We start from the raw sequence: 12390 nt of genomic DNA on the forward strand, positions 1-12390 counted from the left end.
AACGCGCAAAGGACCATAAATCTTTCGCAGAACTTTTCTCTCGAAAACTCGCAACGTCGACTCATCCGTTGTTGACATCGTCCAAGACTCTGCACCATACAGCAGGACGGGAATTATGAGTGACTTATAGAGTTTGGTTTTTGTTTGTCGAGAGAGGACTTTGCTTCTCAATTGCCTACTCAGTCCGAAGTAGCACCTGTTGGCAAGAGTTATCCTGCGTTGGATTTCTAGGCTGACGTTGTTGGTGGTGTTTACGCTGGTTCCAAGATAGACGAAATTATCTACGACTTCAAAGTTATGACTGTCAACAGTGACGTGAGAGCCAAGTCGCGAATGCGACGACTGTTTGTTTGATGACAGGAGATATTTCGTCTTGCCCTCGTTCACTGCCAGACCCATTTTCTGTGCTTCCTTGTCCAGCCTGGAGAAAGCAGAACTAACGGCGCGGGTGTTGAGGCCGATGATATCAATATCATCGGCATACGCCAACAGCTGTACACTCTTATAGAAGATGGTACCTTCTCTATTTAGTTCTGCGGCTCGAACTATTTTCTCCAAAAGCAGGTTGAAAAAGTCGCACGATAGGGAATCGCCTTGTCTGAAACCTCGTTTGGTATCGAACGGCTCGGAGAGGTCCTTCCCGATCCTGACGGAGCTTTTGGTGTTACTCAACGTCAGTTTACACAGCCGTATTAGTTTTGCGGGGATACCAAATTCAGACATCGCGGCATAGAGGCAGCTCCTTTTCGTGCTGTCGAAAGCAGCTTTGAAATCGACGAAGAGGTGGTGTGTGTCGATTCTCCTTTCACGGGTCTTTCCCAAGATTTGGCGCATGGTGAATATCTGGTCGGTTGTTGATTTTCCAGGTCTAAAGCCACACTGATAAGGTCCAATCAGTTTGTTGACGGTGGGCTTTAATCTTTCACACAATACGCTCGATAGAACCTTATATGCGATGTTGAGGAGGCTAATCCCACGGTAGTTGGCGCAGATTGTGGGGTCTCCTTTTTTATGGATTGGGCATAGCACACTTAAATTCCAATCGTTGGGCATGCTTTCGTCCGACCATATTTTACAAAGAAGCTGATGCATGCACCTTATCAGTTCTTCGCCCCCGTGTTTGAATAGCTCGGCCGGCAATCCGTCGGCCCCTGCCGCTTTGTTGTTCTTCAGGCGGGCAATTGCTATTCGAACTTCTTCATGGTCGGGTAATGGAACGTCTGCTCCATCGTCATCGATTGGGGAATCGGGTTCTCCTTCTCCTGGTGTTGTGCGTTCACTGCCATTCAGCAGGCTGGAGAAGTGTTCCCTCCATAATTTAAGTATGCTGTGGGCATCAGTGACTAGATCACCTTTGGGGGTTCTACAGGAATACGCTCCGGTCTTGTAACCTTCCGTAAGCCGCCGCATTTTTTCGTAGAATTTTCGAGCATTACCCCTGTCGGCCAGCTTATCAAGCTCTTCGTACTCACGCATTTCAGCCTCTTTCTTCTTCTGTCTACAAATGCGTCTCGCTTCCCTCTTCAACTCTCGGTATCTATCCCATCCCGCACGTGTAGTGGTCGATCGTAACGTTGCGAGGTAGGCAGCCTGTTTTCTCTCCGCTGCGACACGGCACTCCTCGTCGTACCAGCTGTTCTTTTGCACTTTCCGAAAACCAATGGTTTCGGTTGCAGCTGTACGTAAGGAGTTTGAAATGCCGTCCCACAGTTCCCTTATACCGAGTTGTTGACGAGTGCTCTCAGAGAGCAGGAGTGCAAGCCGAGTAGAAAATCGTTCGGCTGTCTGTTGTGATTGCAGCTTCTCGACGTCGAAACTTCCTTGTGTTTGGTGGCGCGCGTTTTTTGCTGCACAGAGGCGGGTGCGAATCTTAGCTGCAACAAGATAGTGGTCCGAGTCGATGTTAGGACCTCGGAGCGCACGCACATCTAAAACACTGGAGACGTGTCTTCCGTCTATCACAACATGATCGATCTGGTTGGTAGTTTTTCGATCCGGAGACAGCCAGGTAGCTTGATGAATCTTCTTATGCTGGAATCTAGTACTACAGATAACCATATTTCGGGCCCCGGCGAAGTCAATCAGCCTCAACCCATTAGGGGATGTTTCGACGTGGAGGCTGAATTTACCGACCGTAGTGCCAAATATACCTTCTTTGCCCACCCTGGCGTTAAAGTCGCCAAGCACGATTTTGACATCGTGGCGGGGGCAGCTCTCATAAGCGCGCTCCAAGCGCTCATAGAAGGCATCTTTGGTCACATCGTCCTTCTCTTCCGTCGGGGCGTGGGCGCAAATCAGCGATATGTTGAAGAACCTCTCTTTGATGCGGATTGTGGCTAGACGTTCATTCACCGCAGTGAATGATAGTACTCGGCGACGGAGTCTCTCTCCCACCACGAATCCTACACCAAACTTGCGCTCCTTTATATGGCCACTGTAGTAAATGTCACAAGGACCTACTCGTCTCTGTCCTTGTCCCGTCCTTCGCATTTCTTGGAGGGCGGTGATGTCAGCCTTTGTCTTTACGAGGACATCAACCAGCTGGGCAGCGGCACCTTCCCAATTAAGGGACCGGACATTCCAGGTGCATGCCCTCAATTCGTAGTCCTTATTTCGTTTGCCATGGTCGTCATCAAAAGGGGGGTCTCTCATCCGAGGCTGGTTGTAGCTCTTCACTGGGGGTGTTTTTTTATGTGGCGGGTTCCAAACCCAGCGCACAACCCTTGTAGGGAATGTTTCGCCTTCTCACTTTAGCTCGCCTTCGAACGGATGTTCTTAGGCTACCCAGAGGATACTTGGTCAAAGACCGGAAGTAGTGAGCTGCTTGAGCCATGTGTAAAAGAATCGTTTCTGGCCACTCCCAAGTGAATGGCGATCAGAGAACTTTCCTCACTTGCGTGAACTTCTACACATGACTCCATCCTTCCCAGGGTGTCTACCTTCAGGGAAGTGACCATTCACTCAGATAGCACAGCGGCGATACCAGCCTTGAACTCATTCACGGTGCTTTCAGGGCTGGTCGAAGGTGTCTAGCATCACTGCCTCTGGCGGCTAGAGCTTTTACTATAAGACTTGTGTGGGTGCCGGGCCACAGCGGAATCGCGGGTAACTGCAAAGCTGATGAGCTAACAAGGAAAGGCACGCTAGAATCGGGCGTAGAAATTTAGCGCCTTTGCAAATCTGTATAGGCTACGAAGTGTTTCGCCGATCATTAAGTCCGAACAGGGTAGTTCTATTTTCAATGGCTTCACAAAGGACTACATCTAGTCCACGTGCGATCTATGATCAGCCATCTAACCTAACCTAACCTAGTATGTGGCTTCTGGTCGCATTCTCGCTTTGTGTGCGAACATAAATAGTGGCGCAATATGCCTTTTCAAAGACGTCACAGAAGCTGTGCCGTAATTTTGCCATCGCAGTAATGGATTTGTGAAATATCATTTAGATTTCTCCCGAATTGGGTAAATTTTATAAACTTAGTGTTTTTACGTCCCGATCGACTGGGATGACCACCTAGTCATAATTCTTGTATCATGATTTGGCTTCATAATTGGCGAAATCCATCCTACAGGGTTAATGCAGATATTGACTCCATAGTGTATGAAACTGGTCTGATATGTCATTTCGTTGCATCTTCAAAGATTTCTTTGTACTTTCCTTTTCAAATTAAAGGAAATTAGTTTAAAGCGGATTTGCTTTAGATATGTCTTTTAAAATATTATCTTTTTTAACAGAAACGCTGCAGTTTTGTGGTATGCTTGTGGAAGACTATCACCTCCCGACAAGATATCCTCTACATACGTTTGTGTTTTTAACACTTGGGTTGCCAGAGGAAATTCTGACGTGATGTTTTCTGCCAATTCGTGGAGCGTTCGAATGACTAAATATTGGGCAAAGTTGACGCGTAGTGGACTATTGAGGGATTTTCGGAAAATAATTCGCTGAAACAATCTTCAACTATCTTTTTCATTGAGCGGACGTGTTTGCTTAACTACGGTTATACTTTTGTGCTTTACGATTTATTTTCGTAATTCTTCTTGTAGTGGTATATAAGTGCACGTGCTCTTGATTTGCTTTGATCATACGGTTACTCGCGAAGTTAGTGTAAAAATAGGTTATATTTTGTTTATTATGGCCCCAGGGCCTATTAACTCCGGGAAAATACAAACACTACTTTCGCTTCTGTTGCAATAGAAAATACAAACAAGCAAACAACTAACGTGATTTCCCACCGCTCATCTTCTTCTCTCCTACCAATATCCACAGATATTGTGTTTCGAAAGAGAGCAAGTTTCAACAAATGAAACTACAAATGAAAAAACGAAAAGCGTTCCTAACGTAACATTTTCCCAAAAAAAAATAAACTGAGCCAAAATAAACATACCACTCATTCCAAAAACGATTTCGATCTCCGTCAACCTACTTGTGCAGGTGTATTGCTACAATAGCAGTAAAATATTTGTTGGATTTAAATTAACCATCCTAACAATATACATTCCACCACACCAAAACTTCAGTATCAAAGAATACTGTACGATATAATCGGACCTATCCAAACACCCGTACATATACTTGACGATTTCACTGCCTGGAGTGCTCTTTGGGGCTCCATATATAGTAACCAAAGAGATAAAACTTTATTTTAGAGGTCCTTATATGAGTAGAAAAACTTGACCATTTTAAACGATGGCTACGTACTTTTCTCCACATAATTCGTTGACGAATGTAGATTTGTTCTTCTGCTATCGCCCCCAAACTAAGGATTGATCACTTTCCCATTATAACTCACCTATCAACCCGAACAAGGGGTCGGCGAAGCTCAAATTTCTGTTGGACAAAGCGAATTGGTCAAAACTTAAACAACTCTGAGAAAGTTATTCTGCTGCACATCCCATTGTCGATAATATCAATAAAGAAACAGCTACGAATATCAAAATAATTGAAACCTCCGCTTACCTCTCTATCACCCAAATGGGTAAAAAGAGCTTCAACAAGTAAGGAAGGGCTAAGTTCGGGTGTCACCGAACATTTTATACTCTCGCATGATAAAGTGATAATCGAGATTTCATTATACGTCATTTACATATTTTTCAAATACCGTATTTTTGCAAAGTTTTATTCAGCTATCATCATTGGTTCCTAATGTACTATATATTACACAGAGAAGGCATCAGATGGAATTCAAAATAGCGTTATATTGGAAGAAGGCGTGGTTGTGAACCGATTTCACCTATATTTCGTACATGTCATCAGGGTGTTAAGAAAATATTATATACCGAATTTCATTGAAATCGGTTTAGTAGTTCCTGATATATGGTTTTTGGTCCATAAGTGGGCGAGGCCACGCCCATTTTCAATTTTTAAAAAAAGCCTGGGTGCAGCTTCCTTCTGCAATTTCTTCCGTAAAATTTAGTGTTTCTGACGTTTTTTGTTAGTCCGTTAACGCACTTTTAGTGATTTTCAACATAACCTTTGTATGGGAGGTGGGCGTGGTTATTATCCGATTTCTTCCATTTTTGAACTGTATATGGAAATGCCTGAACAAAACGACTCTGTAGACTTTGGTTGACATAGCTGTAGTAGTTTCCGAGATACGTACAAAAAACTTAGTAGGGGGCGGGGCCACGCCCACTTTTCCAAAAAAATTACGTCCAAATATGCCCCTCCCTAATGCGATCCCTTGTGCCAAATTTCACTTTAATATCTTTATTTATGGCTTAATTATGACACTTTATAGGTTTTCGGGTTTCCGCCATTTTGTGGGCGTGGCAGTAGGCCGATTTTGCCCATCTTCGAACTTGACCTTCTTATGGAGCCAAGGAATACGTGTACCAAGTTTCATCATGATATCTCAATTTTTACTCAAGTTACAGCTTGCACGGACGGACGGACAGACGGACGGACAGACAGACATCCGGATTTCGACTCTACTCGTCACCCTGATCACTTTGGTATAAATAACCCTATATCTGACTCTTTTAGTTTTAGGACTTACAAACAACCGTTATGTGAACAAAACTATAATACTCTCCTTAGCAACATTGTTGCGAGAGTATAAAAATCATATTCCTTATTGGTCTACTGAGTTATCTAAACACAGAGAAGAAAAACAATCACTATGGTTAATTTACAAAAGAAATCGCTCTATCCATCTTAATATATAAAAATCCAGTGTCCGTGTGTATGTTTCGAATGAACTCAAAAACGAGTCAACTGATATTCATGAAAGTTGGCATATACATGTAATTTGGTCCAACTTAGATGATAGGATAGCTTACATCTCAATTTATACTCGCAATATTATATTATTGCAAATTATTTGTATTATTTGTTAGCTCAAAAAGATTCTAAGAGATGGCGCTATGTTAGAAATACAAACGTTTTATATAAGCTACAATTTTATCGCCTCCACAATTAATAACACTGGGGAACAATGTGAAACAAAATTTTTGTTGCTTTCGATTTTACAGCTGTTTTAGAGTTATTTAGGCATGTTAAATTCAAATCCGAAGTCAGTTTTCTTCTATCACGTCAAGTTTTTTTGCTACAGCTTATAGTAATGAGACCACTCCCTGCAGTGTGCTGCTTAGATCATAAAACGGGGTCCGCTCTTCTATAGACGAAAGTTTAATTTTTTTTATTTGGAATAAGTGAATATCGCTGTAGGAGAATAGCAGCAGATTCATGCTTGTGACGACAATCGTCTAGACGGTAGTTGGGACATGTACGAACCTGTCGTGGGTGACCTACGGCGTCATTCTCTTTTTCCCATACGAGCAAGTTCAGTTTCGCGCGAGATTGTGTGGTGAGCCGTTGTTTGTGCTCATACGTTACGTCCGGTTTTTTAAACAAGAATTTTTATTACATTTATTTCTGAGAAAAACTTCTCTTTTCTTTAGATCATGTCTGTCTCTGGCATTTCACGTCGAAGGTGTATAAACCGTGCTGATTCGTTTTGCTATATTTGTGGCAGTTTTAATATTCCAAGTCAAAGGAGAAACATTAGTCCATTTGTCAGGCAAGCCTATTTAGCGTATTTTAAAATGAAAATCGGTAATCAGGATAAAGCTTGGGCCCTTCACAAGGTGTGCAAGCAGTGTGTCGAGAGTTTACGAATGTGGACTAAGGGAACACGTGATAAAATGCCATTTGGTATACCAATGATTTGGCGAGAGCCCAGAGATCATTCAAGTGACTGTTATTTCTGTATGGTGAAAACGTCAGGTTATAACAAAAAAAATAAATGTAAGATAGAGTATCCTAGTTTACTATCGGCTATACGCCCAGTGCCTCATTCGGCTGAAATCCCAATGCCAGTTTTCGAAGAATTACCCCTATCAGAATGATGATTCAAGTGACTCCAACGATGCAGACTTTGAAATTGAAGACGACTCTGCTCGAAAGGGATTTGATCAGAATGAGTTGAATGATTTGGCACGAGATTTGGGACTATCCAAAAAAGCTTCAGAGCTGATGGCATCCAGACTGTATGAGAAGAACTTGCTTGAAAAAGGAGCTACGGTATCCTACTTTCGATCCAGAGAAAGTGAATTTCTGTCATACTTTCGAAATAAATTGCTGTAACGTACAAGGTTTGATGAATGTGTTGGGAATTCCAACATATAACGCTCTTGAATGGAGACTTTTCATAGACAGCTCAAAGAGGAGCTTGAAGAGTGTCCTATAGCACAATGGAAATGTCTTTAGTGCAGTTCCAATCGGCCATTCTATTCGTTTACAAGAGGCATATGAAGACATAAAGAGAGTAATTGATTTGCTGCAATATGACATGCATAAGTGGATCATCTGTGTTGACCTTAAAATGGTTTGCTTCTTTCTTGGTCAGCAATGAGAATACACAAAGAATCCCTGTTTTTTGTGTATGTGGGACAGCAGAGCTCGTGAGAAACATTGGGTGCAGTCGAATTGGTCGCCAAGATCTGAGCTAAAACCTGGTGATCCGAACATTCTACATCAACCACTTGTCGACAGGAAGAACATTGTATTTCCACCTCTACATATAAAGCTTGGGCTCATGAAACAGTTTGTTAAAACTTTGTCCTCTGAAGGGGGCTGTTTCAAGTATTTAATTTTGGCATTTCCTGGACTGTCTTTTGAAAAGATAAAGGCTGGTGTATTAAATGGTCCACAGATTCGGCAACTCGTTAAAGATGAACATTTCATCGAAACAATGACAGAACTCCAAAAAAACGCTTGGTTGGCATACAAAACCATTATCAAAGATTTTCTTGGAAATACTAGAGCAGAGAACTACATTGACATTGTCAACCAACTCTTGGAGAGTTTCAAAAGGCTAGGTTGCAATATGAGCATCAAATTGCATTTTCTACATAGTCATCTCGCCAATTTCCATACAAACCTTGGTGCAGTCAGTGATGAGCAGGGAGAGCGTTTCCACCAAGACCTGCAAACCATGGAGGCTCGGTATCAGGAGAGATGGGATGAGCACATGATGGCTGACTATTGTTGGAGCAACAAGCGAGATTGTCCACAAACTGAACACTCCAGAAAGAGTTATAAGAGAAAATTTTTACCGTAATATTGATGTCCGGGTTTGAGAAAACTATGTTATCCCTTCTACAATGACAATTTCTCTTTACCAAAAATGTGATTTAATAGCATTTGTTCAAATTAAATCACAATTTGTGAACAGTATATTCAGTATAATTTTTCATCTTTACTTTGTTTCGTAAGGATATTTTATATGACTATTGGGAGAAAAAGGGTATTCTGAGTTTAAAAAGTTGATGTGCTAGACTAAAAACGAGGTTATTTTTGGATTCAGAGGGCAAAAGTGACTCAAACACAAGTATTAAATCGAAGTCAACGAAAATTGTGTTCCTCAGTGTAATTAACATTTTGTTACTTCTAATTTACAGTTACATAAATACAGCAAATAATCTACAAAATCAGAGAACAGTGAAATTCATTCACATTAAATTAAATTAAATTAAATTAAAAGTTTATAATTTTCAGCTGTCACAAAAACAACACTGACAACACCGACAACTCTGAACGCTTACCAAAACTATATACCAACAGTGAAGTGTCGTATGTGGCAGGTAGTTTACTACAATACTGTATTTGGATGCCATTCGATGGCCACAGGTGGTGTATATGCAGGAATAACAATTTCTATTTAGGAGATGCATGTATGCATTTATTTATATCATATTTAATGAAAAACTATTTAATAATGACCTGGTTTTGCATAAATATTCTGCTTTCTCAACATGTATCAACATGTAAAATTTAGCACGACATGAACCTACGGTTATTTTCCAATTGGAAAAGTGTTATGCACAGCGTATAAGCACATTAAGAGAAGGGTTACCAGCACAAATAAGTTTAATTAAATTACAAATTTACGAATGTAAACTTAAATTAAACGTAAGACATTGTGTTCAAAATTGAACATGTTCGTTTTCTTAAATAAGATTAGTTAAGAAATTTGTAATATTTAAGATTATGAAAACATATACAGTCCACTAATTTTAGATAATCATTTCTTTCCCTCGACAATATGTTCAAATATCATTGAACATGCTTACTTATCAGCAAAGCCGAAATTCTACTAAATATTAATATCTATTTATATATTAATATACATACATACAAACATATGTATATACATAATGCATTTAGATGCAACGCACATCTAATAATAATAAAAATGCATGGGTAGACACAAGTCATAAATTTACAAAAAAAGATAACATTAAACACACACACACATACATACTATGTATTAAATTGTACACTTGAAAACAACCCCATGTCAAGCAGCAATAAACAATATGCTGCAATACACACATACATACAGTCCACTAATATTAATTATCTACCCAGCAGATTTTAGGATGATCGTTTTTTCAAATATATTGAACATAGTACATACACATATACAGAAACAGACACATACTTAAAATGCATTGTCATGCAAAACAATAGCATTCAACAGACAATAACACAAACATTACTAAGGATAAGATGTTTGCATATGATAACTCCCGGGTTTTTAGAATACATTTTAGCAACTGTTTGTAAATGTACGCACATTAAAACAAACCCAATGTCACACAACATAGGTTAAAACAATAGCCAACACACATTCATATAAACATACACTTACATTTAGTTATTTAGGATATTTTGAAAAATAGTATATAAGGCTTCCAAATTTAAAAATAAAAGCAGAATGAAATAATTCTCAGCTCAGTGAAGGTCTCTTCATTTCCTCCCACCAGTGGTAAGGAATGATAAATCTTAGTTGAGTTTAAACACATTGCAAGTTAAACAAGCAATATATTTTAGCTGATTTATAAAAATACTGGTTTTGGCTGTACTGTTTTACATTTAATTTTTTAATGCTCACTCATCATGGGAAAAACAAATAAAAAACTTAAAGACTTTGCAACCCTATGCAAACAGCTGGGTATTATTTCTCCAATTGGAAAACAACCCACAACAAAAGCACCAACTACTATAAGTGGAGACCTTTTCGTTTAACTGAAATTCAGAATTTCAAATTCTACAGTGGTTTATTTGATAACCGGTGCTGGAACACACAGGTGGAAATTCTCAATCAAATTTAATTTTTATCGAAATTAATTCAACTCTTAATAATTAACATTTTGTTTTACTTCTAATTTATACCTACATAAATACAACCAAATATATAATCTATAAAATCAATCTAAATCTTTGCCCGTAGCAAAGAGACTCGATGTGCACGTGTTGAATGAGTTCATGAATCAGTCGAACAGAGAGCAGAAAGAAATGCAGCTCAAAGAATTCGTACAGCTGAAATTCGTGCACGAGAATCACGAGAACAGCGTGATAATCGTCGACAAGAAAATGCATTGAGACCCAGGGTGGCACGTCAACAACACATAGATTCATTTAGAGAACAAAACGGAGAAAATCATCGGACCAACCGCGCAGTAACACGTCGATCATTTGTTCGTCTTGCATTTGATTACGAACCAGACATCAATTACTCGGCTGATTCTAAAGTCACTATTGGTGCGATGGACAAAATATGCAATTATTGTCAGGCGTTAAAATTTCACAATGAAACACCCGGCATGTGTTGCGCTTCAGGAAAAGTTGTATTACCACCACTCCCTATTCCATCTGAACCTTTGAAAAGCCTTCTTTCTGGCATTTCAAATGATTCAAAATTATTTTTGCGTAAGACACGAAAATTCAAATCGTGCTTCCAAATAACGTGGTTTGGAGCATCCAAAGTTTGTGATTTGTCATCTGATGGCCAGGTATACCATAAAATTGGATCATTGATGCCAAAGCCAAAATTTCTAAAGATATATTTTATGGGCAATTGCGAAGAACGTGTAACAACTCGATGTCAGTATAATTTGATTGAACAAGCAGAAGAGAGAGCAATTGTATTTTCGTTAGAATTATTTTTGAAGAGCAATAATCAATTGGTTCAATTGTTTAAAAGAGTGCCACCATAATTAAAAAGTGACAATTATCAAATTGTCATTAAAGCGGACAAAGTGCCTGTGGGAGAACACGCCGGCAGATTCAATGCACCGACCGTTGATGAAGTTGGTATTATTATGGTCGGTGATCCAGTTGATAACAGATCCATAAAAATTATACGCCGAGATAATTCAGTAAGTAGAATTTCAGATTTACACCGTTCGTACGATGCACTCCAGTACCTACTGATATTCTGGCAAGGACAAGATGGATATCATATCAACATTAAACAGTGTGATCCAGTCAATGGTAATGAATTAAATAAAAAGTTACTTCAATGAACTACTATTCGTATCGATTAATGATTAGACACAATCAAGACAACTATATCTTTCGATATCGTCAATTGTATCATCAAATCTGACAACCCTTCTCGTGCTCAGCTGTAAATTTGGTGCTTTGGCGAATTTATTTAATTTATATTTAAAACTTTATTGTGAAAATTTTTGTATTAAGTGATCTTTTAAGATAAGTATCAGTGTTATATTGTGCTAGTGAAGCAATTGATTTTGCTTTAATTCTCTTCTGGCAAATTTTAATTTATTGTGCCGAGTCATTTTCACTTTGTTTTTGTTGCTACATTTTAAATAGTGCAATTGTTAGTGTTAATTTATATTGCTTACTTAAATTTCTTTCTTGTTTTTATTCATTTCCATCTTTGTCCACAGCTGATCGCGAGTTTCTTACTTTTCGTGTGTTACAGTGCATCTCAAACTGCTCGCTATATTGGTTATTATCTTTGATAACTAACTATTTTATTGCATTCATTTGTTATAAATATTTTTGTCATCGCGCTTTTTACTTTTATTATTTAACATTTTTTATATTTGTGTTTAATACTGTTTTTGTTCATTATGACTT

This window comes from Bactrocera neohumeralis, unplaced genomic scaffold, assembly GCF_024586455.1.
Source record: "Bactrocera neohumeralis isolate Rockhampton unplaced genomic scaffold, APGP_CSIRO_Bneo_wtdbg2-racon-allhic-juicebox.fasta_v2 cluster09, whole genome shotgun sequence".
Taxonomy (NCBI): domain Eukaryota; kingdom Metazoa; phylum Arthropoda; class Insecta; order Diptera; family Tephritidae; genus Bactrocera; species Bactrocera neohumeralis.